This window comes from Palaemon carinicauda, chromosome 30 (assembly GCF_036898095.1).
Source record: "Palaemon carinicauda isolate YSFRI2023 chromosome 30, ASM3689809v2, whole genome shotgun sequence".
NCBI lineage: Eukaryota > Metazoa > Arthropoda > Malacostraca > Decapoda > Palaemonidae > Palaemon > Palaemon carinicauda.
Genome location: NC_090754.1, coordinates 44,326,197 through 44,343,696, shown reverse-complemented (window position 1 = coordinate 44,343,696; position 17,500 = coordinate 44,326,197). Strand labels below are relative to the sequence as shown.

The following is a 17,500-nucleotide window of genomic DNA, read 5'->3' as shown; positions in this document are numbered from 1 at the left end:
TTATACCACTTCATGAAGAGTAAAATCCTCATATCTGTATAGCATAAGTAGTTAGTACAATATTGTCAGTATAGGCTCTCTCTCTCTCTCTCTCTCTCTCTCTCTCTCTCTCTCTCTCTCTCTCTCTCTCTCTCTCTTTATCGGCATATGAAATGGAAAGTTGCTTTTTCCCAATTTGAGAAGACTACAGTAATTGTATGAATTTGTCATATTTATTTTAGTAATTACAATGGTAAAGTGGTAATACTTATTGTCTTTCAACAGACTTTAAGCTGGTTCGCCATAAAACCTTATTTCAGAAAATCCATTTGAAAAAGTATATTTAATTAGCTTTTTGTTTCAATACATTTTCATTACTGCTAAAATTGAAGAAAACTATATGATTTCATTGTTCAAACTCAAACTGAATAATTTGTAAATGATTGAATATTTATAATTTATACAAAATATTTGAAATTTTTAATTAGTTTAGTATAAAAAATACGTTTAATTTCATTGATAGTCTTTAAACTACATAATGAGTATAGTAGTTAATCCTAGGTCTGTAGCTCTTAATAGATGCAAGTATATTTACTGGCCTGATGGTCTAGGGGTATGATTTTCGCTTAGGGTGCGAGAGGTCCCGGGTTCAAATCCCGGTCAGGCCCATGTGATCATGTTAATGAAATAAATGATTCATTATCTATCTAATGTAGTTATCTCGTGGATAGAGAATAATATTGTACTCTTCAACAGAGATGAGCTGGTGGAAAAGTTTTATAGTTTTATAATTCAATACAAAGTACCTTAGATTTTTAATGTAGGAACTCCATCCTAATATGTATTGGAAGGAAATTATACGATTCCATCTTCATGAATGTTCAAACTTAAAATGAACGATATATCATTGATTGAATTTTTATATTATTGTATACTTAGTTGACAAAAAGTTAGAATATATATATATTTATTTTGTTGAAAGATTTTATTAATTTTTTGAGTGATTATCCGTAAACTACTTAATTTGTGAAGTGGCCAATTCTTCACTTCCTTAACTTAATATTAAAGTGAACGATATTCTCGTCTGTAGAACTGATAGACAGGAATTTATTCATTGGCCTGATGGTCTAGGGGTATGATTCTCGCTTTGGGTGCGAGAGGTCCCGGGTTCAAATCCCGGTCAGGCCCTCGTGTTTTTTTTTATGAAATAAATGATTTATTTGTCTCTTTTCAATTGCAACAATCAAATTACCTTAATCAAATTAGATTTGAAATGAAGGAAAAAATATTGTTACTGAAAAGTATCAAGAACACCTATTAGCCTGGCCCTGGGGTATCAAAATATATCATTTGTTAATTTACTCATTCTTTACTTGATGCTAATATACAATAATTTCAGTTTACATTCTCTAATATTAAATTGATATTGCTTAATTAAAAAGACCCTGAGTCAGGCGCTTGATTTGAATGGATATTTTATTTTGTGTCCTACTCTAGTACAGTTGGGCACAGGAATTCTTGGTACATCGTGCTCTAAGAAAGTACACCCAGTCACACCCTTACTGCATGGTGTGTTCCTGTGTGTAGCCCCGCCCACCACCTTTACTATCTGTCCATACACTAGCTCTTTGGTTACTTGTAGCGCAATAAGGATGTGACATGTTGAACTTCTTCGGAGCAGGTGGGTGCACTTCCTTAGAGCGAGGTGTGCCAGGGATTCTTGTGTCCAACAGTACATCAATTACTGATATAGTGGATATTATATACCACTTCATGAACAGTGAAAGCCTCATATCTCTATAACATTAGTAGCTAGTACGATATTGCCAGTATTCTCTCTCTCTCTCTCTCTCTCTCTCTCTCTCTCTCTCTCTCTCTCTCTCTCTCTCTCTCTCTCTTTATCAGCATATGGAATGGAAAGTTGCTTTTTCCCATTTTGAGAAGACTACAGTAATTGTATGAATTTGTCATATTTATTTTAGTAATTACAATGGTAAAGTGGTAATACTTATTGTGTTTCAACAGACTTTAAGCTGGTTCGCCATAAAACCTTAATTCAGAAAATCCATTTGAAAAAGTATATTTTATTTGCTTTTTCTTCGTTTCAATACATTTTCATTACTGCTAAAACTGAAGAAAACTATAAGATTTCATTGTTCAAACTCAAACTGAATAATTTGTGAATGATTGAATATTTATAATTTATACAAAATATTTGAAATTTTTAATTAGTTTAGTATAAAAAATACGTTTAAATTCATTGATAGTCTTTAAACTACATAATGAGTATAGTAGTTAATCCTAGGTCTGTAGCTCTTAATAGATGCAAGTATATTCACTGGCCTGATGGTCTAGGGGTATGATTTTCGCTTAGGGTGCGAGAGGTCCCGGGTTTAAATCCCGGTCAGGCCCATGTGATCATGTTAATGAAATAAATGATTCATTATCTATCTAATGTAGTTATCTCGTGGATAGAGAATAATAATGTACTCTTCAACAGAAACGAGCTGGTGGAAAAGTTTTATAGTTTTATAATTCAATACAAAGTACCTTAGATTTTTAATGTAGGAACTCCATCCTAATATGTATTGGAAGGAAATTATACGATTCCATCTTCATGAATGTTCAAACTTAAAATGAACGATATATCATTGATTGAATTTTTATATTATTGTATACTTAGTTGACAAAAAGTTAGAATATATATATATTTATTTTGTTGAAAGATTTTATTAATTTTTTGAGTGATTATCCGTAAACTACTTAATTTGTGAAGTGGCCAATTCTTCACTTCCTTAACTTAATATTAAAGTGAACGATATTCTCGTCTGTAGAACTGATAGACAGGAATTTATTCATTGGCCTGATGGTCTAGGGGTATGATTCTCGCTTTGGGTGCGAGAGGTCCCGGGTTCAAATCCCGGTCAGGCCCTCGGTGTTTTTTTTTAATGAAAGAAGATTGTTTATTTATGTTCAATTTCAAATTGACCAACGACCTCTAAATATTAGTACACTACTGGCAGTATGAGTTGCTTAACAAGTTTATTGATTGGCCTGATGGTCTAGGGATATGATTTTCTCTTAGGGTGCGAGAGGTCCCGGGATCAATTCCTGGTCAGGCCCTTGTGATCTTTTTCATGAAATAAATGATTTATTTGTCTCATTTCAATTGCAATAATCAAATTATCTCAATGAATTAGATTTAAATTGAAGGAAAAATCATGTTCCTGAAAAGTATTGACCACCTGTTAGCCTAAGATATGAAAATATTTGCTTAATTTTTTCATTTGTTATTTGATGTTTATTTTATACAGTAATTTCAGTTCATAATTTTTAACATTAAATATAAGTTACTTAATTAGAAAGACCTTGAATCAGGCTACTTGTTTAGAATGGGTAATTTCTTTTGTGTCCTACACTAGGTACAGTTAGACACAGGAAGTTCTGGTACACCTCGCTCCGAGGAAGTGCACCCTGTCACACCCTTATTGCGTGGTGTGTTCCTGTGTGTAGCCCCGCCCACCACCTCTACCATCTCTCGATACACTATCTGTTTGGTTACTTAAGCCCCCCTGACACTTGCGCGCATTTTTGCCACGCACTGGCACGCATTGATGCGCGCCAGTGCGTGCCACTTTTTGGCACGCACTGGTGTTTTTCGCGCACTGTTCACGACCAGTTCACTCCAGTTCGCGCATCGTTCACGCGACGTTCACGCGACGTTCACGCGATGGCACGAATTGGCACGCGTAGTTCGCGCATCGTTCACGACACGTTCACGCGAGTTCACTCATCATTCCGCATCGTTTCCGCATTGGTCACGCCAGTTCACGCCAGTTCACGAATTGGCCACTCCATATAAAAACGGGGCTTCTCCAACCCGAGGACATTCTTGGATTGGGTTCGGAAGAGACAACAATGCTTTCTGTCAGAGACACCATTGCATTGAGGAGAAGAAACGTATCTTTTTCGTTTGTAGTTTTTGTTGCCCTTTATTTTAGTTTCAATAAAAAAGCATTTGATTTACATATAAATAGCAGACATGAAATATGTACAAGTATTAAGAAAGCATTTTATTTTAACATTAAAAGCAGCAAACATGAAAAGTTTTTAGGCTGTTGATTTTAAGGTAATAGAGAAAAAAGTGTGTTGAAATAAGAAATCATTTTATTTTTACATTAAAACTGCAAACAGAAAAAATTTGTTTTGCCCTTCATTTTAAGGTAATAAAGAAGAATAAGTATGTTGATGAAATAAAACATCATTTTATTTTTACATTCAAACAGCAAACTTAAAAATTTCTTGGGTTTATTTTTCAGTTCATTTTTATTCAAAACAAAAGTTTTGGGTCTTGATTGGTAATAGAGGAAAATAAGTGTGTGCATGAAATAAGACATCATTTTATATTTACATTCAAACAGCAAATATAAACAATTATTAGGTTTATTTTTCTTTCCTTTTCATTAATTTTTTCGTTTCCTTTTTGTTTCTCTTCATTATAAAGTTATAGAAATAGTTTGAAATAAGACATCATTTTATTTTTACATTCAAACAGCAAATATAAAAATTTATTAGGTTTATTTTTCTTTCCTTTTCATTAATTTTTTCGTTTCCCTTTTGTTTCTCTTCATTATAAAGTTATAAAAATAGTTTGAAATAAGATATAATTTTTTTTTCACATTAAAACAGCAAATATAAAAATTTATTAGGTTTATTTTTCTTTCCTTTTCATTAATTTTTTCGTTTCCTTTTTGTTTCTCTTCATTATAAAGTTATAAAAATAGTTTGAAATAAGATATAATTTTTTTTCACATTAAAACAGCAAATATGAAAATTTATTAGGCTTATTTTTCTTTCCTTTTCATTAATTTTTTCGTTTCCTTTTTGTTTCTCTTCATTATAAAGTTATAGAAATAGTTTGAATTTTTAAGATATAATTTTGTTTCACATTAAAACAGCAAATATAAAAATTTATTAGGTTTATTTTTCTTTCCTTTTCATTAATTTTTTCGTTTCCTTTTTGTTTCTCTTCATTATAAAGTTATAGAAATAGTTTGAAATAAGATATCATTTTTTTTTCACATTAAAACAGCAAATATAAAAATTTACTAGGTTTATTTTTCTTTCCTTTTCATTAATATTTTCGTTTCCTTTTTGTTTCTCTTCATTATAAAGTTCACGCCACTTCCCGCATCGTTCACTCCAGTTCACTCCAGTTCACGCCAGTTCCCTCACTGTTCACTCCAGTTCACTCCAGTTGGCGCATCGTTCACGGCCATTTAGTGCGTGCCAATGCGTGCCACAAACTTTAAACATTTCAAAGTTTTGGGCCCGCATGGCACGCATTGGTACGCTCTGGCACGCGAGTTTCCGCACTGTTCACGACATTTTCACGGCTCGTTCACGCGAGTTCGCGCATCAATGCGTGCCAGTGCGTGCCACGAATGCGTGCAAGTGTCAGGGGGGCTTTAGAGCGCAATAAGGGTGTGACAGGGTGCACTTATTAGGTGAGAGGTGTTCCAAGGATTCCTGTTTTCAACTGTACTTTAATTACTGAGATGGTGGATATTATACCACTTTATGCACTGTAAAAAACTCATATGTGAAGCATGAGTAGTTAGTACAGTATTGCCTGTATAGGCGCTCGCTCTCTCTCTCTCTCTCTCTCTCTCTCTCTCTCTCTCTCTCTCTCTCTCTCTCTCTCTCTCCGCACGTACACACACATATATATGTATATATATGAATATATCTTGCTCTAATCTTTATATCAATTTCTCTCATTCTCTGCTTTAATGTTTGAAATTTGCATTTTTAAGCTCTCACTATTGCAAGTAATATATGGTTCTGATGTATTTATTTCAGCACTAGAAAGTGAACAAATTTATTCCAGTCATCCTCTCTATAGAGAATAATCGTGTATATTTCACCTTGCAATTAGCTGGAGGGAAGGTTTTAAATCAACTACAAAATATATTTTATCAGCCATTTCTTTCTTTTGAATACAATTGCTCAATAATTACATTGTCGCTACCTAATTGTATTCAAACTAAGAATAAACATTTTGTTTTTTTTTCTTTTGGTTTTTTATATTTAAATAGAAATAGAACATTTGAAAATTAATATTCGGTTAATAAAAGGTTCAAATCTACATTCAATGATAATCTTTGAACCTCTTTACTTAAAAATTGGCCAATACTAAATTTTTCATTTAATTCTGAGATGAGAAGCAATGTGGTCTCTAAATCTGATAGATAAAAGTTTATTCACCGGCCTGATGGTCTAGGGGTATGATTTTCGCTTAGGGTGCGAGAGGTCCCGGGTTTAAATCCCGGTCAGACCCTTGTGATCTTTTTTATGAAATAGATCATTTATTGGTCTCATTTTAATTGCTTCAATCAAATTACCTGAATTAAGTGAGATTTAAAATGAAGGAAAAGTTATTGTTACTGAAAAGTTTTATTAATTTATTCATTCTTTATTTGATAATTTTATATAGTAATTTCAGTTAAACAATCTTTAATGTTAAATTCAAGTTAAGTAATTAAAAAGACCTTGAGTCAGGCTGCTTGCTTTGAATGCATATTTTATTTTGTGTCCTACACTATAGTCAATTATTTTAGTGAAGGCAGACTTGCACCGACTCGCAGGGTTGTTGTTTTAGCTCGGGAAAACTTCCTGATCACTGATTGGTTGGACAATATAATCCAAACCAATCAGCGCGCAGGAAACTTTTCCGAGCTAAAAGGGAAAGGTACCGCTGCTAGTCAGTGCAAATGGGCCACATTAAAAAAAATGGAGTATAGGTACAGTAGGGCCCAGGAAGTCCTGGTAGACCTCACTCTGAGGAAGTACACCCTTTCACATCCTTACTGCATGGTGTGTGCCTGTATGTAGCCCCGCCCACCACCTCCTTTATCTCTCCATACGCTACTTGTTTGGATACTTGCAGCGCAATAAGGGTGTGACAGGGTGCATTTCTTTGGAGCGAGGCGTGCCTGGGAGTTGTGTCCAACTGTACATCAATTACTGATATAGTAGAAATTATACCACTTCATGCAGAGTAAAAAACTAATATCTGAATAACATGAGTAGTTAGTACAATATTGTCAGTATACGGTCTCTCCCTCTCTCTCTCTCTCTCTCTCTCTCTCTCTCTCTCTCTCTCTCTCTCTCTCTCTCTCTCTCTGTACTAGTTCTAAACTTTACATTAATTTCTATCTCCTTAATGGTATAAGTGTTAGAAATTTGCTTTTTTTTTAAGTTCTCACGATGACATATAATGTATGTTTCTGACATTAATTAAAGTATGACAAAGTGAACAAATTTATTCCGGTTTTCTCTATAGAAAATAAGAGTGCTTATTTCACTTTGCAACTAGCTGGAGGGAAGGTTTTAAATTGACTACAAAATATCTCAGCTGAAAATCCACCCTAAAGTATATTTTATTTGCCATTTCTTTCTTTTGAATACATTTGCTCAGTAACTACATTGTCGCTACTTATTGTATCCAAACTAATAATGAACATTTTGGTTTTCTTAATTTTGGTTTTTTATATTTAAATAGAAATAGAACATTTGATAATTAATACTCGGCTTTAAATCTACATTCAATGATAATCTTTGAACCTCTTTGCTTAAAAATTTGCCAAATACTAAATTATTCATTTAATTCTGAGATGAGAAGCAATGTGGTCTCTAAATCTGATAGATAGTTTATTCACCGGCCTGATGGTCTAGGGGTATGATTTTCGCTTAGGGTGCGAGAGGTCCCGGGTTCAAATCCCGGTCAGGCCCTTGTGATCTATTTATGAAATAAATGATTTATTCTTCTCATTTCAATTGCATAAATCAAATTACCGTAGTAAAGATGGATTTAAATTGAAGAAAAAAAACATTGTTCCCGAAAAATGTCGGGCGAACACCTATTAGCCTAGGATATCAAAATATATGTTTGATTAATATATTCATTCTTTACTTGATGCTAATTTCATACAATAATTTCAGTTAATATTCTTTAACATTAAATTGAAGTTACTCAAATAAAAATACCTTCAGTCAGGCTTCTTGTTTTGAATGCGTATTTTCTTTTGTGTCCTACACTAGGTACAGTTGTACACAGGAAGTCCTGGTACACCTCGCTCTAAGGAAGTACACCCTTTCACACCCCTACTGCATGGTGTGGTCCTGTGTTTAGCCCCGCTCATCACCTCCACTGTTTGTCCATACACTAGCTGTTAGGTTACTTGCAGTGTAATAAGGAAGTGACAGGGTGCACCTCTTCGGAGAGAGGTGTGCCAGGGATTCCTTTGTCCAACTGTACATCAATTACTGAAATAGTGGATATTATACCACTTCATGCGCAGTCAGAAAAACTCTTCTGTATAACATAAGTAGTAAAACTCATCTGTATAACATAAGTAGTTAGTACAATATTGTCAGTATGGGCATTCTCTCTCTCTCTCTCTCTCTCTCTCTCTCTCTCTCTCTCTCTCTCTCTCTCTCTCTCTCTCAATTCTTATATTTTTGTACTGCTCCTAAACTTTATACTAATTTTTCTCTTATTCTTGGCAGAAGTGTTAGCCATTTGCTTTATTCAAGTTCTCACGATGACATATAATGTATGGTTCTGACATCAATTTCAGTATGAGAAAGTGAACAAATTTATTCCGGTCTTCTTCTCTATAGAGAATAAGATTGCATATTTCACTTTGCAATGAGCTGAAGGGAAGGTTTTAAATCAACTACAAAATAACTCCACAGAAAATCTTGCTTAACATATATTTCATTTACCTTGTCTTTCCTTGAATACACTTGCTCAATAGTAACATTGTCACTACTAAATTGTATCCAAACTTAAGAATGAAAAGTTAAGAGTTTTCTTTCTTGTTTTTTTTTTTTTTATATTTAGGTAAAATAGAAAGTTTGCACTTTACATAGTCAATAAAAGGTTTAAATCTACATTCAATATTAATCTTTGAACCACTTTACTTAAAAATTGGCCAATACTAAATTTTTCATATAATTCTGAGACGAGAAGCAATGTGGTCTCTAAATCTGATAGATAGAAGTTTATTCACCGGCCTGATGGTCTAGGGGTATGATTTTCGCTTAGGGTGCGAGAGGTCCCGGGTTCAAATCCCGGTCAGGCCCTTGTGATCTTTTTGTGAAATAAATGATTGATTTGTCTCATTTCAATTGCATCAATCAAATTACTTAATAAAGTTAGATTTAAAATGAAGGAAAGATCATTGTTCCTGAAAAATATGGGCAACACCTGTTAGCTTGGGATATAAAAATGTTTGTTTAATTTATTTGTTCTTTATTTGATGCATATTTTATACAATAATTTCAGTTATTGTTTTTTAATATTAAATGGAAGTTACTTAATTAAAAATACCCAGAGTCAGGCTACTTGTCTAGAATGGGTAATTTCTTTTGTGTCCTACACTAGGTACAGTTAGGGACAGGAAATCCTGGTACACCTCGCTCTAAGGAAGTACACCCTGTCACATCCTTACTGCATGGTGTGTTCCTGTGTTTAGCCCCGCCCATTATCTCTACTATCTCTCCATGTTTGGTCAGTTGCAAAGCAGTAAGGGTGTGACAGGGTGCACCTCTTCGGAGAGAGGTGTGCCAGGGATTCCTGTTTTCAACTGTACATCAAGTACTGAGATGGTGGATATAATACCACTTCACTCAGTGTAAAACTCATATCTGTATAGCGTTAGTAGTTAGTACAATATTACCAGTATAGGCTCGCTCTCTCTCTCTCTCTCTCTCTCTCTCTCTCTCTCTCTCTCTCTCTCTCTCTCATTCTTGGCATAAGTGTTAGAATTTCGATTCAAGCTCTCATGATGACATACAGTATAATGCATGGCTCTGACATTAATTTCTGTATCAGGGTGAACAAATTTATACCAAGTCTTCCTCTCTATAGAGAATAATAGGGTATATTTCACTTTGCAACTAGCTGGAGGGAGGGAAGGTTTTAAATCAACTATAAATATCCCCACAGAAAATCCATCCTAAAGCATATTTTATCTACCTCATCTTTCTTTGAATACATTTGCTCAATAATTACATTGTCGCTACTTAATTGTATCCAAACTACGAATGAACATTTTGGTTTCCCTTCTTTTGGTTTTTATATTAAAATAGAAATAGAACATTTGAAAATTAATATTCGGTTAATAAAAGGTTTAAATCTACATTCAATGATAATCTTTGAACCACTTTACTTAAAAATGAGTCAATACTAAATTTTTCGTATAATTCTGAGATGAGAAGCAATGTGGTCTTTAAATCTGATAGATAGAAGTTTATTCACCGGCCTGATGGTCTAGGGGTATGATTTTCGCTTAGGGTGCGAGAGGTCCCGGGTTCAAATCCCGGTCAGGCCCTTGTGATCTTTTTTATGAAATAGATCATTTATTTGTCTCATTTCAATTGCATCAATCAAATTACTTTAATTAAGTTTGATTTAAAAGGAAGAAAAAACAAATTTTCCTGAAAAATATTGGGAACACCTATTAGCGTAGGGTATCAAAATATATGTTTTATTAATTTATTCATTCTTTATTTGATTTTATACAATGATTTCAGTTAAACATTCTTTAACATTAAATTCAAGTTACTTAATTAAAAAGACCGTGAGTCAGGCTGCTTGCTTTGAATGCATATTTTCTTTCCTGGCCTACACTAGGTACAGTTGCACAGGAATTCCTGGTACACCTCTCTCTGAGGAAGTACAGCCTATCACACCCTTACTGCATGGTGTGTTCCTGTGTATAGCCCCGCCCATCACCTCTACCATCCATACCATCTCTCCATACACTATCTGGTTGGTTACTTAAAGCTCAATAAGGGTGTGACAGCGTGCACTTATTTGGAGCAGGGATTCGTGTTTTCAATTGTACGTCAATTACTTAGATGATGGATGTTATACCACTTCATGCACAATAAAAATTCATATTTGTATAGCACGAGTTGTTAGTACAATATTACCAGTATAGACTCTCTCTCTCTCTCTCTCTCTCTCTCTCTCTCTCTCTCTCTCTCTCTCTCTCTCTCTCTCTCAACATTTGTCCTACATCTAAACTTTTGTTAATTTCTCTCTCTCTCTCTCTCTCTCTCTCTCTCTCTCTCTCTCTCTCTCAACATTTGTCCTACATCTAAACTTTTGTTAATCTCTCTCTCTCTCTCTCTCTCTCTCTCTCTCTCTCTCTCTCTCTCTCTCTCTCTCTCTCAACATTTGTCCTACATCTAAACTTTTGTTAATCTCTCTCTCTCTCTCTCTCTCTCTCTCTCTCTCTCTCTCTCTCTCTCTCTCTCTCTCTCTCAACATTTGTCCTACATCTAAACTTTAGTTAATTTTTCTCTCATTCTCGTCATAAGTGTTAGAATTTGGTTTTAAGCTCTCATGATGACCTATAATATATGGTTCTGACATTAATTTCAGTGACTAAATTTATTCTGGTCTTCTTCTCTATAGAGAATAAGAGTGTATATTTCACTTTGCAATGAGCTGGAGGGAAGGTTTTAAATCAACTACAAAATAACTCCACAGAAAATCTATCCTAACATACGTTTTATTTGTCTTGTCTTGCCTTGAATACAGTCGTTCAATATATACATTGTCACCACTAAATTGTATCCACTTTACTCAAAAATTGGCCAATACTATTTTTTTTTCATTTAATTCCAAGATGTGAGCCAGTGTGGTCTTCAAATCTGATAGAGATTTATTCACTGGCCTGATGGTCTAGGGGTATGATTTTCGCTTAGGGTGCGAGAGGTCCCGGGTTCAAATCCCGGTCAGGCCCTTGTGATCTTTTCATGTTCAAATCCCGGTCAGGCCCTTGTGATTTTTTTGTGTGAAATAAATGATTTATTCTTTTCGTTTCAATTGCATATATTAAATTACCTTAATAAAGTTGGATTTAAATTGAAAGAAAAATCATGTTCCTGAAAAGTATTTACATCAGCTGTTAGCCTAGAATATTAATATGTTTGTTTAATTTATTGATACTTATTTGATGCTAATTCCTTACAATAATTTCAGTTAACATTCTTTAATATTGAATTGAAGTTACTTAATTAAATAGACCTTGATTGAGGCTACGTGTTTTGAATGCGTATTTTTTTTTTGTCCTACACTAGGTACAGTTGGGGCACAGGAATTCCTGGTGCACCTCACTCTGAGTAAGTGCACCCTGTCACACCCTCACTGCATGGTGTGTTCCTGTGTGTAAGCCCCTCCCACCACCTCTATCATCTCTCCATACGCTAGCTGTTTGGTTATTTGCAGCGCAAGAAGGGTGTGAAAGGGTGCACTTCTTCGGAGCAAGGTGTGCCAGAGATTCTTGTGTCCAATTGTACACTAATTACTGATATAGTGGATATTATACCACCTCATGCACAGTAAAGAATTCATATCTGTATAGCATGAGTTGTTAGTACAATATGTCAGTATGGGCGCTCTCTCTCTCTCTCTCTCTCTCTCTCTACACACACACACCTACACACACGCATATATATATATATATATATATATATATATATATATATATATATATATATATATATATATATACTGCATCTTTAAAGCTCTCATGATTCCAAGTAATATATGGTTGTGATGTATTTAGTTCAGCTCGAGAAAGTGCACAGATTTATTCCAGTCTTCTTCTCTATAGAGAATAAGAGGGCATATTTCACTTTGGAATGCAAAATACCTCGACAGAAAATCCATGTTAATTTATATCTGTTTTTTTTTGCCTTGTCTTTTTTTATTGCACTCGCTCAGTACTCACATTGTGGCCAATTAACTGCATTGAAACTAAGAATGAACAATTTAGAAATGCTTTTATTTTTTTATATTCGATTAGTAATAGAAAGTTTGCACGTAAATACATAGTTAATAAAAGGTTTAAATCTACATTCAATGATAATCTTGGAGCCGTTTTACTTAAAAATTACCAATACTAAATTTTTTTAATTTCAAGATTAGGGCTACTGTGGTCTGTATATGTGATAGATTTCAAGTTAGGTACCGGCCTGATGGTCTAGGGGTATGATTTTCGCTTAGGGTGCGAGAGGTCCCGGGTTCAAATCCCGGTCAGGCCCTTGTGGATCTTTTTGTAAAACAATTGAATTATTAGTTTTATTTCAAATGCTTTATTTACATCACGTGAAAATTTATTCATTTATTTTCATTGAAAATGCATTTGGATTAAAAACGAATATAAATTGAATTTTACTTGAAAAGTATAGCACACACAGGTGTGCACAGAAATAATGATCCAGATAGTGGAAAAGGCAGCTGCAATTGAATTTCCTCAAAGAACATATCCCATCATCTGTAATCAATTTTTTATCAATTTTAAGGAGGGTGTTTTATAATATTTGGCAGCAGCATTTGGGTACCCTAGATGGAAATAAGATGAGGGAAATAATGAGCGTTAGATATTTACTCTGGTCACATTCATTTGACACAAGTTTTTATATGACTACCTAAGACTCATATTGTGATAAATTTTTGGCACCCCTGACAGTGAGGCATTTATTGACCTAATGCTCTTTGGTACTTGAATGAATATCTGTTTTAGGCTCGAGGTATGGATGGCAGATTCATCCATACCAAGATTCTCGGGCAGGATGTGTTGTACGATACAAGCAGCACTTTTAAATTTATTTCAGAAGCAGGTCTTCTTAAATTCATAAATCTTATACTTATTTGATTGATTTTATGATTTTAAATTTAATTTCCTTTTATATAGTAGTTTATTTATAACAAACGATATCGGCGTCAATGACTTTCAATGTCAGCATACCACAAACCCCAAAATCAATCAATTAGTTAATTTGTTTAGAACTCCACTGATATGATGGGCAATGGAGCACTTCATAGGCAGTGTGAAAAAAAATATCGATTAATATGGGCAGAGCAGGAGTGGTTAGTGCAATATTGTCAATATGGCATCTTCTTAAATGTTTCTCTCCCCCCCCCCCTTCCATGGCATAGGCATGAGTAATAGAAAGTTGCTTTTTTCGAAGTTAAAAATACTGGTAATTATATGATTCTGACATATTTAGTTTAGCAAGAGGTCGGTTGGTATTCCTAATAAAGTGAACAGGTTTATTCTGGTCTTCCTCTCTTTCAAATTGTCTGTTCCAACGTGAAATGAGCTGAAGAGAACAGTTTTACAATTTTTTATTAAATTCATTGACAGAAAAATCATAACTAATAAATACTTTAATTTTACTTTAAATACTTAAATAATACTTATATCTTCGCCATCAACCTGTATGCAAATTATATATTCATCTTCATAACTACATTCAAACTGAAAATCAAGACTTTATATAAATGCTTTCCTGTTAATGTATTATAAAGATAGAAATAGAAATTTTGCACATTTACACAAATGTAAAGAAATTGTGCACATTTACACAAAGGTAATTAAAGGTTTGCATCTACATTCAGTGATAATCTTCAAACCAATTTATTTGAGAAAAGTGACATACTAATTTTCTTTAATTTTACTTTTAAAATCATAGTCTGCCTTGTAGATCTTAAAGTACAGAGTTTATTTACCGGCCCGATGGTCTAGGGGTATGATTTTCGCTTAGGGTGCGAGAGGTCCCGGGTTCAAATCCAGGTCAGGCCCATGGGATTTTTTTTTTTTTATGATATTCTTTACTAATTGAAATGGCCCAACGTCGGCTTGTAAAGAAATATTCATGGATTGTGTAGGCAGTGTTAGGTGCACCAATTGTTAAAGAAAATAAATTGTTTTCGTGATTGTATGTCTGAATGAAATTGAAGTGGATGATAAACAATTTTTTTTTTTTTTTAGAAAAGTATTAATTGAGAATAATAGTTGTTTGCTCATAGTGGGTAAAATGTTTACTTTGTATCTCTATTCAAAGGTAATCTTTAAATCCCTTTTTGAAAAGTGTGGACAAAGCAATATTTCCCTTATTGTGATTTTGGTAGGATAGTGTTATTTGTAGATCTGATAGACGAAAATTTATTCACTGGCCTGATGGTCTAGGGGTATGATTTTCGCTTAGGGTGCGAGAGGTCCCGGGTTCAAATCCCGATCAGGCCCTTGTGATCTTATTTTGTGAAATGAAAAGTTATTTGCTCATAGTGGGTAAAATCTTTACTTTGTATCTCTATTCAAAGGTTATCATTAAATCCCTTTTTGAAAAGTGGTCAATGCAATATTTCCCTTATTGTGATTTTGGTAGGATAGTGTTATTTGTAGATCTGTTAGATGAGAATTTATTCACTGGCCTGATGGTCTAGGGGTATGATTTTCGCTTAGGGTGCGAGAGGTCCCGGGTTCAAATCCCGGTCAGGCCCTTGTGATCTTATTTTGTGAAATGAATAATTGTTGGCTCATAGTGGGTAAAATGTTTACTTTGTATCTCTATTCAAAGGTAATCTTTAAATCCCTTTTCGAAAAGTGGTCAATGCAATATTTCCCTTATTGTGATTTTGGTGTGATAGTGTTATTTGTAGATCTGATAGACGAAAATTTATTCACTGGCCTGATGGTCTAGGGGTATGATTTTCGCTTAGGGTGCGAGAGGTCCCGGGTTCAAATCCCGGTCAGGCCCTAGTGATCTTATTTTGTGAAATGAATAGTTGTTGGCTCATAGTGGGTAAAATGTTTACTTTGTATCTCTATTCAAAGGTAATCTTTAAATCCCTTTTTGAAAAGTAGTCAATGCAATATTTCCCTTATTGTGATTTTGGTAGGATAGTGTTATTTTTAGATATGATAGACGAAAATTTATTCACTGGCCTGATGGTCTAGGGGTATGATTTTCGCTTAGGGTGCGAGAGGTCCCGGGTTCAAATCCCGGTCAGGCCCTTGTGATCTTACTTTGTGAAATGAATAGTTGTTGGCTCATAGTGGGTAAAATGTTTACTTTGTATCTCTATTATAGGTAATCTTTAAATCCCTTTTTGAAAAGTGGTCAATGCAATATTTCCCTTATTGTGATTTTGGTAGGATAGTGTTATTTGTAGATCTGATAGATGAGAATTTATTCACTGGCCTGATGGTCTAGGGGTATGATTTTCGCTTAGGGTGCGAGAGGTCCCGGGTTCAAATCCCGGTCAGGCCCTTGTGATCTTATTTTGTGAAATAAATAGTTGTTGGCTCATAGGGGGTAAAATGTTTACTTTGTATCTCTATTCAAAGGTAATCTTTAAATCCCTTTTTGAAAAGTGGTCAATGCAATATTTCCCTTATTGTGATTTTGGTAGGATAGTGTTATTTGTAGACCTGATAGATGAGAATTTATTCACTGGCCTGATGGTCTAGGGGTATGATTTTCGCTTAGGGTGCGAGAGGTCCCGGGTTCAAATTCCGGTCAGGCCCTTGTGATCTTACTTTGTGAAATGAATAGTTGATGGCTCATAGTGGGTAAAATGTTTACTTTGTATCTCTATTATAGGTAATCTTTAAATCCCTTTTTGAAAAGTGGTCAATGCAATATTTCCCTTATTGTGATTTTGGTGAGATAGTGTTATTTGTAGATCTGATAGATGAGAATTTATTCACTGGCCTGATGGTCTAGGGGTATGATTTTCGCTTAGGGTGCGAGAGGTCCCGGGTTCAAATCCCGGTTAGGCCCTTGTGATCTTATTTTGTGAAATGAATAGTTGTTGGTTCATAGTGGGTAAAATGTTTACTTTGTATCTCTATTCAAAGGTAATCTTTAAATCCCTTTTTGAAAAGTGGTCAATGCAATATTTCCCATATTGTGATTTTGGTAGGACAGTGTTATTTGTAGATCTGATAGATGAGAATTTATTCACTGGCCTGGTCTAGGGGTATGATTTTCGCTTAGGGTGCGAGAGGTCCCGGGTTCAAATCCCGGTCAGGCCCTTGTGATCTTACTTTGTGAAATGAATAGTTGTTGGCTCATAGTGGGTAAAATGTTTACTTTGTATCTCTATTATAGGTAATCTTTAAATCCCTTTTTGAAAAGTGGTCAATGCAATATTTCCCTTATTGTGATTTTGGTGAGATAGTGTTATTTGTAGATCTGATAGATGAGAATTTATTCACTGGCCTGATGGTCTAGGGGTATGATTTTCGCTTAGGGTGCGAGAGGTCCCGGGTTCAAATCCCGGTTAGGCCCTTGTGATCTTATTTTGTGAAATGAATAGTTGTTGGCTCATAGTGGGTAAAATGTTTACTTTGTATCTCTATTCAAAGGTAATCTTTAAATCCCTTTTTGAAAAGTGGTCAATGCAATATTTCCCTTATTGTGATTTTGGTAGGATAGTGTTATTTGTAGATCTGATAGATGAGAATTTATTCACTGGCCTGATGGTCTAGGGGTATGATTTTCGCTTAGGGTGCGAGAGGTCCCGGGTTCAAATCCCGGTCAGGCCCTTGTGATCTTATTTTGTGAAATAAATAGTTGTTGGCTCATAGTGGGTAAAATGTGTACTTTGTATCTCTATTGAAAGGTAATCTTTAAATCCCTTTTTGAA

General features: G+C 34.5%; 2 non-coding genes across 2 annotated transcripts; both read left to right on the top strand.

The window, feature by feature from the left end:
• The first annotated feature begins 1,095 nt into the window (after window positions 1-1,095).
• Window positions 1,096-1,167, top strand: TRNAP-UGG (transfer RNA proline (anticodon UGG)). The gene has a single exon. It is a non-coding gene; the product is annotated as a tRNA-Pro (tRNA).
• A 1,672-nt stretch (window positions 1,168-2,839) lies between these two features.
• TRNAP-UGG (transfer RNA proline (anticodon UGG)) lies at window positions 2,840-2,911 on the top strand. The gene has a single exon. It is a non-coding gene; the product is annotated as a tRNA-Pro (tRNA).
• Window positions 2,912-17,500: the final 14,589 nt, after the last annotated feature.